General features: G+C 46.6%; 1 long non-coding RNA gene across 1 annotated transcript; it reads left to right on the top strand.

Moving 5' to 3' along the window:
• Nucleotides 1–571: 571 nt before the first annotated feature.
• LOC137463899 (uncharacterized) lies at nucleotides 572–2,031 on the top strand. The gene is made up of 3 exons (XR_010993997.1): nucleotides 572–888; nucleotides 1,235–1,352; nucleotides 1,730–2,031. It is a non-coding gene; the product is annotated as an uncharacterized lncRNA (long non-coding RNA).
• Nucleotides 2,032–14,184: the final 12,153 nt, after the last annotated feature.

Genomic DNA, 14,184 nt, shown 5'->3' with positions numbered 1-14,184 from the left:
AGGTCTGTCTGTCCTCAGAGAAAGAACAATCCCGGGCTTCTCTGTGGCAGCTGGGACTGTGTTTCAAGCTCTCGTGGGTGCTATTTGCACTGTGAGTGCTGTGAGTTTATTGGGATACTTAAAAGTTTTGGGATACTTCATAAGTTTTGAAAACTTGGAAGAATGCCTGCTCTTTAAAGAGCAGGCTTCAAATTGCCAAGTGAGAGTCTGCCTTTCAGGCCATGTCTGACAGTCCCTGGTGGAAGGACAGTTACTTCCAAAGGGAAAGATGCACAGAGGCCAATACTGACCCAGCATTCCCTTTGCTTCCCAGATATCCACCTGATCTACCTCGCCAGGAGGGCTGCCCTGCGTAAGAAGGAGGATCAGAGGGAGAGCCTATGACTATCGGGCAGGTGGAATCCCTCTGTTTATACATAGATTTATAGATTTCTGCAGTTCTATTTATATACCTAATAGATACATTTATAGATTTATAGAGGTGTGTTTATATAGTTAAATCTATATATATCATTATAGATGCGATAGATTTATATTTTTATATATGTAGTTATGTTTATACATTTTGAGATTTACATTTATATATTTATAGAGTAATATTTATATATATGTGTAAATATGTTTTGCTATTTAGTTACAGTTACATGGAGGTTTAGATGCATAGATGGAGCTGTGTAGGTCTAGGCTGCATTTTTACCTTTTTCCCCCCTCGGCTGCCTTTTTCACCTCTTGCTTTTCCCCCGTGCTCCCTCTGTCCCCTCTCCCTGTGCTGGGTCCGAGCTGGCGGCCGGGCCGGGCGGAGCAGCAGTTCCAGCCCCGGGTGTCCCTGGAGCGGTGGGAGCTGCCGGTGGCCCCAGGCACTGTCCCCTGAGGAGCTGCTGAAGGACGGTGAGACTGAGGGGGCTGAGGGGGCGGTGACGCTGAAGGGACGGTGACCCTGAGGTGCTGCTGGGGCTGAGGGCTGTGGGGCAGCCTAGGGCAATGGTGGCACTGAGGTGACAGGGAAGTGGCACAGGCCGAGGGGTGGCGGGTCTAGGGGGACGGGATGGGTCAGAAGGGACTGAGGGGCTGAGAGGACTGTGAGGGGCTGAAGAAACTGAAGGGCGCTGGGGCTTTGCCGAGAGCATGGCGGGGCTGAGGGGATGGAGGGGGCCGGCAGGGAGCACAGAGGGCTCCGGGACTGCAGCTCTGCCAGGCCTTGGAACCAGTTGCAGAGCCTCCGCTTTTGCCACAGCTGCAGTGGAGACCTTGAGGACAGCCGGAGACTGACGGGAGCCAGCAGGGAGAAGCTGAAGGCCAGCAGCAAGAGCAGGGAACGGGGACCTGCTGCTGCCACGCTGGAGAGAGCCCGGGTGAGGCCCCAGGGCCGGGGAGGCAGGGTGGGGCTGAGGGTGGCATGGGCTGTGGCCGTGGGCACTGCCCGGCGGGGCAGCAGCGGGCCCTGCCCGTGCTGGGGCTGCTCAGCGCAGCTGCCCCGGCCGGCACAGGGGCTGTCCTTGGGCAAGGCAGCTGTGCCGGCAGGGCCCGGGAGCTGTGCCGGCTGTGCCGGGCTGCCAGGGCTGCGGGACAGTCCCGCCGTGGCTGCGCTCACCACAGCCTGGCCCGCTCGGCTGCTTTTTCTTTCTGACCCTCCTGGGGAGGCTCTGAGTTCTTCCCTTCCCTGATGGAAGTGCAGCAGCTGCCAAGGAAAACGTCCCCATACTGACTCAGTGCTCCCTTTGCTTCCCAGCTGTGCCATCTGCCGTCCCTGTCCAGGAGAGCTGCTCTGCACGGGAGGAAGAGCCCGAGGGAGAGGCTTTGAAGATGGGCAGCTGGGATCCCTCTGCTTGCAGTTCTGTTTAAAGATGTTTGGACTTGCACCTAGACAGGGATTATTATATAGATATGTACATATGTAGGCTGCTATTTGTATAGGAATATTTCTGTATGTCTGTTGTATTTATGGATGTATGCTATGTATATATACATATATGTTCTATGTGTATATTTGTATCTTAGTGTATATGTCAGTTGTTATATCTGTGTTTAGTTCTGTTTCCTATGTCTACAGTTGTGTTGCTATCTATGTCTGTTGATGCAGCCAGAGATATATGGCTCTTTAAATAGGTATTTTGTTATTTGTCTCAGTAGATGCGTCTATTTTTATATTTTTATATGTATATTGATCCATTTGTGTGTGTAATTATTTTTACCTATGTATCCAGATGTATAGCTGTATATTTGTACTGGTGCATTTGTATGGATATTTAGCTTGGAGGTGGTATTTGTATATTTATAGATAGGTTTGTGTTATATATCTCTTTGTATTGTGTAAAATATGTAATATTTAATTTATATTTCCATCTGTAGATTCTTATAGTTATATATGTATTTATATACATTTTTCTGTATCTATGTATTTAGTTCTATTTAAACATGTACGGAGATCTATAATTCTGTAATTCTATTGGTTGAGTTCTTGGTACAAGGTTACTTGGGGAGGGAATGCATATTTTTGTATTGCTATATGGGCTCTACACTTCTAGAAATATGTAATAAATTAAGTTGTTAAACACGTAATTAACCTTTGTGTATAGTGAGTTGCTGTAGAGGTTGGCAATAAATGAAGTTTTATTAACTGAAGTTGGTATTTGTATATTTTTACCTAGACTGGTTGTAATAATCTAATAAATTCCTGGTTTTAACCTAAACTGAGATTTGTATAGTTCTGTATTGTCAGTGTGGGTGTAGCAATTTGTAATAAATGATATTTTCCAAATAAAATGGATTCTCGTGTGTTTGTCGATCAGCAGCGCGGCTGTAGCAATCTGCAGGAAATGCCATTTGTCAACTGCAGTGGGTGTTTTGTGATTTGTGCCACCCAAAGCCAGGAGCAGATGTAAAGATGATGATGCTGGAGGATTTTGGCCGCGAAAATCTCCAGCCATGCCCAGCACAGGCCCCACTTGCACTCAGGCTGGGCAAGGGAAGGGCAGATTTGGGATGGCAGCAGAGCCACGCATTGGCTCAGAACTCGCTGCAAAGGCCTGCTGAGGAGACTCCGGGACTCCACTGGGAGTAGAACTCCGAGCAGGAGCCACCCTGGCAGCAGAAATCATTCACCATGAAAAAAAGAGAGCAAATGTGGCAAAGCAGATGTGGGGATGCTCTGTGAGTCTGATAAAATGCTCTCAATCACCGCTGCCTAGGCACGTCTCCTGCAAAAATATTTTGTTAAAAACTGAACACCTCCCATGAAAGATAGATTGCGCTTTCCCCTTCACTTACCTTGCTGTGCGAGTGGAGACACTCTGTCCTTCTCACTGAGAATTTGTGCCCCTCAGCACCTGACATTAACTCAAAGATTATGTACTACCACTTGGCACCATAAAGGAAAAGAGCCCTGCCCTCGTGACAGTGTTTCAAAGTCTTCCCTCCTCCTGTCCCCACGTGTCCCAAACGGAACCATCCCCTTGCTGTCCAAACTGTGCCTGGGGTGACTGAGGGCTCCAGGAGCTCAGGAGGGTGCAAGAGCACTGCAGGTGGAAGCTTTTGCAAAGCTTCCTGAGCATCAGTAAACTCTGGCTTTGCCAGGCTTCCCCTGGAATGTTGTCCTACTCAAGAATGATCTGGGAGGACACTGTGCCTCCAGCTCACTCAAGTAAAGTTTGTTTTCTTCAAGGCTTGAATAGAGGAAAATGAAAATTGTGATTGTTAGAGTGAAATTTGGGGTTTGGTGCAGCTGGGTTTGCTCCATTCTTTATTGTGGAAAGTAGGGTAAAAGCTTTAAATTCCCAGCAGAAGCTGACTACCAGCCCACACAGACCTGAATGAGGCCCAGGTGTGCTTGCTGCACGCTGGTCCAAGGGAAAAGCTGGAACCAAGTCTCCTTTTATTGCAGATGGAGCCTGTCTGTACTGTTGTCTCCAGGGCTGTCTGTGGTAAGACACGGCAATCCAGCCGGGAGCTGTGGCTATGAGAGTTCCAACAGCAACCTGCTTCTCCAGAGTGAGGGACGAGGCCTGCCCGAAAGCCTGAAAGGTGTTCTGGGTACTGGAGGAGGCCAGGCTGTCCTTGTGCAGGGATGGCCTTCAAGGGGGACCTCACACCTTGTGCTGCTGACAGAGGGCAGCTGGTGGCCTTCCACAAAATGCTTCTTTTGTCCAGCTCTTTGAAATGTTTCAGCCAGCAACAATTCCTGCTGCTCACACCAGCCCCTTTCCACACCAGGAGGATTTTTTTTTTGTGTAAGCAGCCTGACAACTCAGTGGCAGGAGAATAAAATACTCAGCTGAGTGTTATCAACTCTCTGCCAGAAGCTGCATCCTCAGCCCCTTATCTCTTCAATTGTGTCAGACATGGAGGAAGCGGCAGGAAATCACTGATCCTGGAAGGGAAAGCAGAAGGAGGAGTGTTGCCTTGATTTCTCAGGATTTTCTAAAGCCTTCTGAGTTTACATTCTTGTAGAGAATTTTCTCACGCAACTTTCTGTAAACAACCTATTGTTTTGCATTCCTTCATAGAGGCAGAGAAATTTGATAGACTGGTAGTTTGTCCAGTGTCATTGGAGAGGTGGCACGTTCACCCTCCAATCCACTGGCACCTTTTGAAAACTAGAAATGATTGGAGTCAGAAGAAATAAATTAGTCTCTTCATTGTGACCAAAGCTGAGTGCAATGTTTTTCCTTGTGTCCTCGGGTGACAGAGGAGAGGCAGTGGCTGCTCCCTGGGGCCTTGGGAGCAGTGAGAGCCATCCAAAATAGGATCTCTACTGGGCTGTGGAGATAAGAGTGACCAGCCAGCAATGCTCTGTGTGAGACTGGAGCCATCTGTGAATGTGAGCATGGAAAGCTGACCTTGCAAAACAGAGAAAAAGGGGTCCTTGGGTATTTGCCACAGCTTGGAGGGGCTCTGAGTCACCTGCTCCAGTGGAAGGCGTCCCTGTCCGTGGCAGAGGGGGCTGGATCTCGAGGGTCTTTAAGGTCCCTTCCAACTCAAGCCCCTCTGTGAGTCTGAATTACAAACCCACGATGACAAAGAGAACACAGCAAACCTGGGTCCCGCTACATTATTGGAGGCTGCCGTAGTCACTTGTGTCACCTGGAGACTGGTTTGTATCTGGAGGAATTTTCATGGTCCCACAGTCTTTAGGTGTGACATTCCTGGTTTAGGGCCCCAAAAGATGCCAGAAGAGATTATTTGCAAGCAGAGAATTGGTTGAGCTGCCTGTGAACCTGATGGGAGAAGTGTACTCATGTTATTGAAGCGTTTACCCTGTGCAGGTGATATTTAGTTTCCATTTGGAATATGCAATGTTCTTGCACAATGTTTGTATATGCATAAATACTGGCTTTAAATCCTAATTCCATCTTCACGCAAGGATGTGTAATCCATCAGGAATATTTAACACGGAGCCATATTAGCTTTGGGCTTGATGGTACGGGTTGCTTAAAGTGTGTGATGAGTAATGGTAGCTCTAACAAATATCCCTCTTGTTAATTTGTGCTGGGGAAGATGAAATAGGAAAACCTTATAAATATGATTGCCTGGCAAAAGATTTGGAAAATCCAGACATTGAGATGAGAACTAGATTTGAAATAGCAAACCTTGACTACTGAATAACTAGAAAACAATAGTATAGCCAGGTTGAAAGCAATCCCCCCTTCTGATTAAACAATGCCCTTTACCTGCAGATGGGTCCAAAGGTCAAATGGAATGCTCTGTCTCACCCCCAATGTATGGTTCATCCCACACCTGTGACCCTCCCCTGAAGTATCAGAGATCTGGGACCCCATTGGCCCAAGTCCTGTTCCAGCCCACCTTGAAGCCCCCTGATAAGGTGTGCCCGAGGGACCGGACGCTCTCTTGGACCTTCCCCTGGGACCCTCACCTGGAACCCTTGTTCCCTCTCTCTCCCTCTCCCTCTCTCCCTGGGCCTGCCACGAGTTGTGCCTGGCAACTCCAAGCAGGGCCTTTCACCCCTTTTAATAAACCACATCTTCTAAGACCTGACTTCAGAGATCTCTCATCCCTCCAAACCGTCCTGGAGACCCACGCTCTCTACAAATTTGGGTCAGTCCTTTATCAACCCTGTTGCATAGAAATCACTGTGTTTTAATCCCTGTGTTAGCTTTCACCATCCCCTTTCTCTTCTGAAAAATGGCTCAGAATGCTTCTGTTTGCTTCTGTATTGCTCCATTATGTTGACATGTAAGTACTGCTGTATTTGCCTACAGAAGCCGTGCAGCATGGAGGGAGATGCTGTCTTGGAACCACATCCAAGTGACCACAATTGCTTGAAAATGCGACTTACCATCACTGTCACGAGCATGTGCAGGAGGTGCTCTGGCTACTTGGTGTCCAATTCAACCCCAAAAAGATTCTATCCCGAGAAAGTATTTTTCAATCTAAAAAATGTTTTCATTTTAAGAAACAAGGAACTGCTCAACACTGAAATGGTTGTAGTTGCAAAGAAAGGCTGTTACAAATATTGGTTTATAACATAAAGGAAGGAAAAATCTTTCGTTAAAAAAAAACTAACAAAGAAAGATATATGAAATAGTAAAATAAAGAACAACCAAAAAACAGCCATAAACCAAACATGCACTCATCCACCACCATCACTCCCCAAAACAAAAAGAATTCAACCAACAAAGCTACCAAACCCAAACTAAAACCAAATATATCCAAGGAAATAAGGACTAATAGAAAAAAAAACAAAACAAAACATTACTGTAGTAATTTTAAGCCCTGTGCTAGCTTTTACCATCCCCTTTCTCTTCTGAAAAAAGTCTCAGAAAACGTTTCTCTTAGCACTAGTTTTCATGTTCCCTTATTAATGCTTTTTCTCTTCAAGCCAGGTCTCCTAAGCTCTCAGAGATAAGCATTATACCCTTGGTAGCTCAGCTACCTCAGGTGGCATAAAGAAGCAGGATGGCTCCTGTGACAGTGTTGGAAACAAAAAGTTTTAATAAAAGGCAAAATAAAAAAGCTCTTTACCGAGAAAACCCGAGCCAGGGCAAGAGGTTCTTGCTCCTGCTAAAAGACTTCACAAAAGTGATGAACTCTTTTGTTCTCTTCTTTTTCTAGGGAATTGCTTAGGTGGGACTTTTTGGCTCCTGTCCAATTAGCTATCCTTAAGTTTGAGGTGAAGTCCCCAAGGTCCTATGAGGTGTCTTTTAACCAAACTGAGGAGAGAACCTTCTGGGCTTTTTTCCTTTTTGAGGAGACAAAGGGTAACTTGTTTACTCCGTCAACAGGGGGCACATTCCTACGCCTGATGTTTATATTTAAGTGTTGTTTGCCTACAGAAGCCGTGCAACATGAAGGGAGACGCTGGCTGGGGACCCACATCCCAGTGACTGCAATTGCTTGAAAAGCAGACTTACCCTCAGGAGCAGGAACAGGAGCTGGAGCAGGTGTACCACCAGTTTTGGGTTCAAAGAGAGCTTGCAAAGATTCTGTTTGGAGAAAGTAACTTTTAAAAAGTAAGGAAATGCAGAATACTGGAATGGTTATGGTTGCAAGGAAAGGCTATTACAAAATGTTAATGGTTTCTAATAGAAAGAATGGGAAAAGACTTTGTTTAAAAAAAAAAAAAGGAAAAGAAAGAAAAGGAAGAAAAGAACAAATCCCTTCCATTTCCCCCTGCCACGTGGCAGGTGATAGCCAGTTACCCCAAGGTCCTGGCCGTGCTCCTCCTGGCTGCTGCAAAAATTACCCCTGTCCTGGCCGGATCCAGGACACAGGATCTGCCCTGCGGGTCCTGGCTCTTTCTCTGGGTGAGAGACCCCCATGGCATCTGCCCCGGCAAAAGGGACTTCGGGACAACCGATCGCTTATTGACATTCCCCCCTCTGCCGTGCACATACTGAACTGGCAGGAAGGTGACCCACATGTCACTCTAGGCACACTCTAGGCAGCAAGGACAAAGAAAGTTTTTGAGGGGCCTGGGTCTCAAGGTCTTTTGTTCCAGGAGTACCACCTGTTACTTTCAGATTCTGCTCAGGGATAACCAGTGACCTCCTTTTTTGCTCTACACCAGAAAAAACCATGTGTGGCACATAAACTGTCACTTTTTTTCCCCATTTATTTTCAAGTACATTCTCTCAATCAGGACCATGGTGGCTCCTGCTCTGAGGTGCATTGGCCATCCCTCTAGTACATTGTTTAGATGTTTTTTGAGAAATAGGCTCAAAATGCCACAGGGTTACTTCCTTCATTCCTTCATTCTTGGAGCTAAATATGGAGTTCCTGTGCAAGGCAAAGGCACTCCCGTATGAGCAGTGCAAAGGGGTCAGTCAAATCTGGTAACTGCAGAGCAGGGGTTGTCACCAATAACCTTTAAAAGATACAGAAAGGCTGTTGGACATTCTAGAGTCCAGTGTAACACCTCCATGGATCCCTTTAATGATTCATACACAGGCTTTTCCAATAGTTCCTAACGGGGGATCCATAATCAACACCATCCAGTCATTCCCAAAAAGGGACACAGGTGTGGGCTCTGGTGTTTGACAAATTGCTTCTTCCCTTTCTTTCCCCAAACTGCACTGTCCTTGTGAGTGGGAGAGCCAGGAAATCAGACATGGGTAGGTATAGACATGGTCTTGAAAACAAATACAAGATGTCATTGAAAATGTGCTTTGGATGGTAATATTCAACACATTCTCAACTGCATGCTCTTATTCCCTCTCCCTGTAATGACTGGACAACACTTATTTTTGGTGCCAGCTGGCTTAAATCAGGAATAATCTTGGGTAGGGGGGAAAATGACAATGAAACCATCATAAACTGAGTATAAAATGTTTATCTGCATGTGTCAGTAACTCCAACGGCCAGCTGCAGTCAGCACAATTATCAGCCTGTAATTGTGCTCAGGGCCAGCGTGGGCCTTTCCACGTCAGCTCCTCCTGCACAGCACATGGGGGCCTGGGCTTGCTGTTGGCTTGTTTCCTTTTAGGAGACTGGGATGAAGAAAGGCTGGGGGGTTTTGTCAAAGAGATAATATTTGAGTGACCGTGTATGTGCTGGAAGCCTCACAGACTGACTGGCCCACGACAGGATCACCCAGTGCTGGGGGAGGAGGGGGCTGCACCTTGCTGCCCTGGTTAGGGGTGTTAAGCTGCTCCTTTGCCTCAGAGAGGGCCAAGTGCAGCACTTTTGTGCAGAAACACTTCATTAGCCCTGGTTTGCAAAGCTACTGCAGGAACTGGTGTGGCCAGAGCACCCCTTTCTGCACTTGGAAATGAGCTGAGTCAGTCATGGGACAAGGCAGGGCATTCCCCACGTGTGCCCATTGTGAATTCCCTGTGCCCCGACTGTGTCGCGTCCCGCTCCTCAGTGACATCCCGCCCAGCCTGGAACATGGAACTCCCCGTTTCCAAGGACACGTGGCCATTGTCACCAGCACACAGCAGGACCGGTCAGACCCTTCGGTGGCTGCGTCAAGAGCAGAGGTGTCGGAGCGATAGCGAGTGTTGTTCCAGCTTGGTTGGTTCTAGCACACGCTGTTCAAGAGGCCGATCCACACACTGAGTGGAGGCTGCTGACCCTGCGGGACCTGTCGGGCAGGGCTGGGGCCCCACTGGTGCTCCAAGGGCCCCTTTGAGGCAGCTGACCCGGTGGAAACGACTCACAGGGATGACACGGAGGAGGTGCCAGTGGAAGGGGGAAGTTCTCTGATGGAAGTGGTTCCCAGGGATGCCATTGAGGAGATGCCAGTGAAAGTCAGATGTTCTCCATGCTGGGACACTCAAGAAATTCATGCTCTGGGCATGGCTCTTGGTCAAAATGCATAGATTTCTCATTGTTCTGTGTTTGCCCTGCACTCACCGAACATGTCAGGAGAAAGGAAACGCTCTAACAGTATTTTTTAGTATTAGGAGTAGCCATTTCTTTATTCTCAGCTGTGATGCATAGTGGAGAGCTCCAGCTACATGCACACCATTTTCAAAGCTTTTCCAAACAAAGAAATTTTAGCATTATTAGCAGCCAAAGACATGAATCTTCATTGGTTCTAAATTACATCAGTTCTTCAATTAAGTAATATTCTATCTTCGGTATTGATGTCTCCCTTCACATGGTAATTAGTGCACATCTTTCAGTCCATTTATCATAGCTTTTCAGATTTTTTCTAAGGCAATTTTGCCTTCAGAATGAAGCAGTTGGATGGCAGTAGTTGTTTTCATTAAAAAATGTACTTAGGCTGATGAACATTTTAACCTCCAGCGGAATGCAATACATTCTGTACTAAATTATGAGATCAGCCAAGCAACCCAAATTTTGTAATATCTGATTAACCTAGGATAAACTGCTTCCATTTTGCACCTGCAAAGAATTGCATCTAGAGCTGAGGACAAGAGAAAGGGTTCTCATGCCTGTTGAGAGTCAAAATGGAGGTATGGTTGCCTTTCACATTTTGCTCAATATCTGTAAGACTTTCAACTTGGTAATTCAGTTTTGCAGCATATTCTCGGGACAGGGGATCTCTTGTGTTCTGAGATCTTGGCTGGAGGTGGTATGCCCTCAGGTCAACCTTGCAGTCTCTTGTCACTGCATGTAGCCACTGGTTTGTTTTCCCCTGAGAAAGCCTGCCAGTCCTTCCTTGTTCCCATACTGCTTGATGGGATGCAATTTGGAGCATTGAGGTCAAGGTTTGGACCACTCCATGCACCTAAATTCACTGCCTTGGTAGCTAAGCTTTTGGTTTTGGAGTATCTAGGCACTGTCGGTATCCTTTAAATTTAATTGGGAATTGAAAGAAAATGACCTTGAGGAAGTTGCGTAGAGAATTTCACAAGGTCAGCATGGGAATCTTTGCTTGATTTAATTTTTTGTCTTGGTCGTTGATAAGCGAGTGTTGCCACAACACTGTGTTGCGTTCTTTTCAAGGAAATGGAAAGGAAGATACTGATGTCATCTTCCCCACGGATTCCATCATTTCCCACAAAGCACAACGTGCTTGGGTGATGTCATTTGTTATTAATCTGCTCTCAGTGCTGTTTCCCCAAGGAGCCTGGCTCCAGGCAGACTCGAGGTGCACATTCCCCGTACAGGCACTCAGTGGTGCTGCCTGCAGCAGTGAGCTGAGCCAGGTACAGCCAGCTGCCCTGAGAAAAGCAGGCTTTCACCTGGCTGTGGATGCAGTCACCTGCCTGCAGGGACTTCCCTGCCACTGCAGGTGCAGCTCTTGCTCTGCCTTAGCCTAGTGCAGAGCATTTTAAACTAGCATCGTGGTGGCTTTCCAGAGAGACAAAGCTAAACTTCAGATTTTTCACTGGGGACGTTCTGTTTCACATGTGGATGATGATTTGTGTGATTCTTGGTGGTGGTCTACACAGATCCTAAGGGAATATTTAACATTCAGTAACTGGGGTGTGAGGACTGGCAGTAGTGAGACAATTGTGGAACTTGGTGCCGCTTTGGCTTTAGGCTGGCACAGAGAAACTCAGGTGAGACAGGTCTGGTTGCTGGTAGGGTACAGGGTGCCTTTGCAACCTGCTCCATGCAGTACCAGTTAGGGACTGGGCTTTGTCACAGAATCAGAGAATCAGAATCAGAGTTGGAAGGGATCCACAAGGATATGCAAGTGCAGCTCTGTCCCCAAGAATCCCATCAGGTGCCTGTGGAACTTGTCCAAATGTTTTCTGAGCTCTGGTGGACCTGGTACCCTGAGCAGCCTTGTGGGGAGCCTGTCCCAATGCCTGATCACCCTCTGGGTGAAGAACTCTTACCTAATTTTCATCTTAATGCTTGGTTATGGTTTCAGGTAATTTTCTTTAGAAGTCATTCAGGGGTATGGTTTTAGGAGGTGTTTTGTTTGAATGCTGTGGAAAGTTTCTCTATCCACATTGGATTGAACTTCTCAAACATTAGTAGTGTCTTCACTTGACAACTGGCATGTTTACAGTGTTCTCAATAATTGAAGTGTGTGATGTTTGTGCAATTAGGTTTGCAGACAAATAGCAGAGAGGCATGGTCCAAGGAACAGGAAGTGGAGAAAGGCATTAAAAATTTGACCTACATTGAAAGACTGAAGGAGCGTGTAAAGAAAGGTCAGTCTCCGTGTGTGTGATGGCAGGGACAAAGCTCCCGGATTTCTCACCAATACGCATGAAGTCTCCATCAGCCACTAAGCAGGAGTTCCTGGTTTCAAAACAGTGCCTGCTGCGTCATATCCCCTCCCTTGACCTGCTGGCCACGCTTCACCTGATGCAGCCCAGGACACGGTTGCCTTTCTGGGCTGCCAGCACACGTTGCCAGCTCATGCCCAGCCTCTCATCCACCAGCACCCCCAAGTCCTCCCCACCTTCATCCCAGCCGCCCCATCCCATCGCAGCATCCCTGCCCAGCAGGGACAGGCCATGTCCCAACCCCAAGGATGCAGCACTTTGCCCTTGGCCTTGTTGAATCTGATGAGGTTCCCAGGGCCCTACTTGCCAAGGTTCTCCATGTCCCTCTGGATGGCATCCCAGGCCTCTGGTGTTGTCAAACTTGCCAAAGGTGCATTTAATCCCACTGTCCATATCATTCTTATGGACATCATATGAAGTCATATGAAAACCTCAAAGAAATCCTCAAAACTTGTTGTTTATCTAGAATAGCTGGCAGTGATAAATTCTTTGTAATGTTGGTGCTTCTCATGCCTTATTTGAACCCTCCCTCTTTTCCTTGCACTGTTGAACTGCTTGATGAAGTAACTTCACAGGGTGAAACTCTCAAGTGGGTGAAACACTTAGCTGAGGTCCTTAAAATAACCTGGGACAAGTTTCAGAGGAGAGAATTTTGGTAGCTGCACAGGGCAGTATTTCATTTGAACGGACTTGGTGGCCTCTCAATGGTATTTGCTTCTACTGGGGTCTGTGGGGGTTGCCTTCCAGGGAAGGGTGTTCCAGGCAAATCCTACGTGAGAAAGGTGGTGGCCCAACTTTGAGCACACAGTTTCTTTGCTCTTGTGTGGATTGAGTCTTCAACTTCCTTGGCACCTATTATTTCTCATAATTTTCCAGTTGTCCTTTTAGTGCCACTGGTATTTCTTTATTACAGCCATTCATCCGATTCACATTGACTGAAGGATGCAGTGGCTGTTTCCTTCCTTGTTCAATAGTCCCCATCAGTGTAGGCTGTTGCTGAATTATGCAAGCATTAACGTATCAAGTAGCAATATTTCCTTTTTAGCTAGGAAAAAAGTGATGGTAAGATTTCAAAGCTCAGCTCCTTAGAGGGCAAGAGATGAAAGAAAATTCTCCTTTCTGTTGCTTGTTCTTAATGTTTAAGGAGATTTTGAAGGAGTAGTTTCTTGTTTGCAGTGTGAACTGCCTCAAGATACTGGTTTGCAATCTGAAAGGGCTTTGTGAACAGCACTACATCCTGAAAACAGTTATTCACATTTTTCTTAACTTCATGGGGAGGTGGTGTTATTTTTTGCTATACATGAAAAACCAGTAAGGAGAACTTGCTGAGCTCTTATACTCACAGCCTTCCTTCTCTTCCAATACAGCCTTAGTTCTGCTTTTAAGAAGTGAATTCCTGATTCTGGGTATCTTTGTTACTTTTAAGCTGTTGAAGTGTAGCTCTAGGTAGGTTATCTCCTGTAAGAGTTCCATAGGAAGCTGTAGTTTCCTCTGAGCAGACACTTGAGAAAGAAAAGCAGTTCTGTTTGCAGAGACAAATGCCACCATCCTGTGGTGCTTCATGGGATGATGAAAACATGCCCCGTTACAGGTCCAGGCTGTGCTCTGCCATGGCAATGTAGCTGGGTGAAACAAGAGGGCAGCAGGTGTCCTCCTGAGGGTGGAAAAATATGGACTTGCTCATGGAGATGATGTTCTCCAGGTCCTACTCAAAAGAAAAGGAAAAACCTGGCCTCTCCATGTATTTCAAATGGTGAAGACTGAGAGTTCTGGCATAGTGTACCTTGATTCTCAAAGCTGCGTTAAAGACCAAAAAACCTGGATCTCTGGTGCAGGGAGAGGTTTTCATAGCATCTATTTCCTCCATGCTTGCAGCACTTTGGCATTTACTTACATCCAAATTTCTACAGCCCAAATGGACCACAGCTGTTTAATCTTGTTGCCTCTTACATGACAGCTGCTTTGTTCTTCACATCAAACAAAAGTCCTGGAAAACTGGTGCATGATTTTCTTTTCAGCTTTGCTTTAGCTTTGCATTACCAGTTTTACATCTGTAGTCTGCCTTTAGGTGTAG

This window comes from Anomalospiza imberbis, chromosome 31 (genome assembly GCF_031753505.1).
Source record: "Anomalospiza imberbis isolate Cuckoo-Finch-1a 21T00152 chromosome 31, ASM3175350v1, whole genome shotgun sequence".
Lineage (NCBI taxonomy): Eukaryota > Metazoa > Chordata > Aves > Passeriformes > Viduidae > Anomalospiza > Anomalospiza imberbis.
Note: the sequence above shows the minus strand (reverse complement) of the source record. Positions and strands in the feature narration are given on the sequence as shown.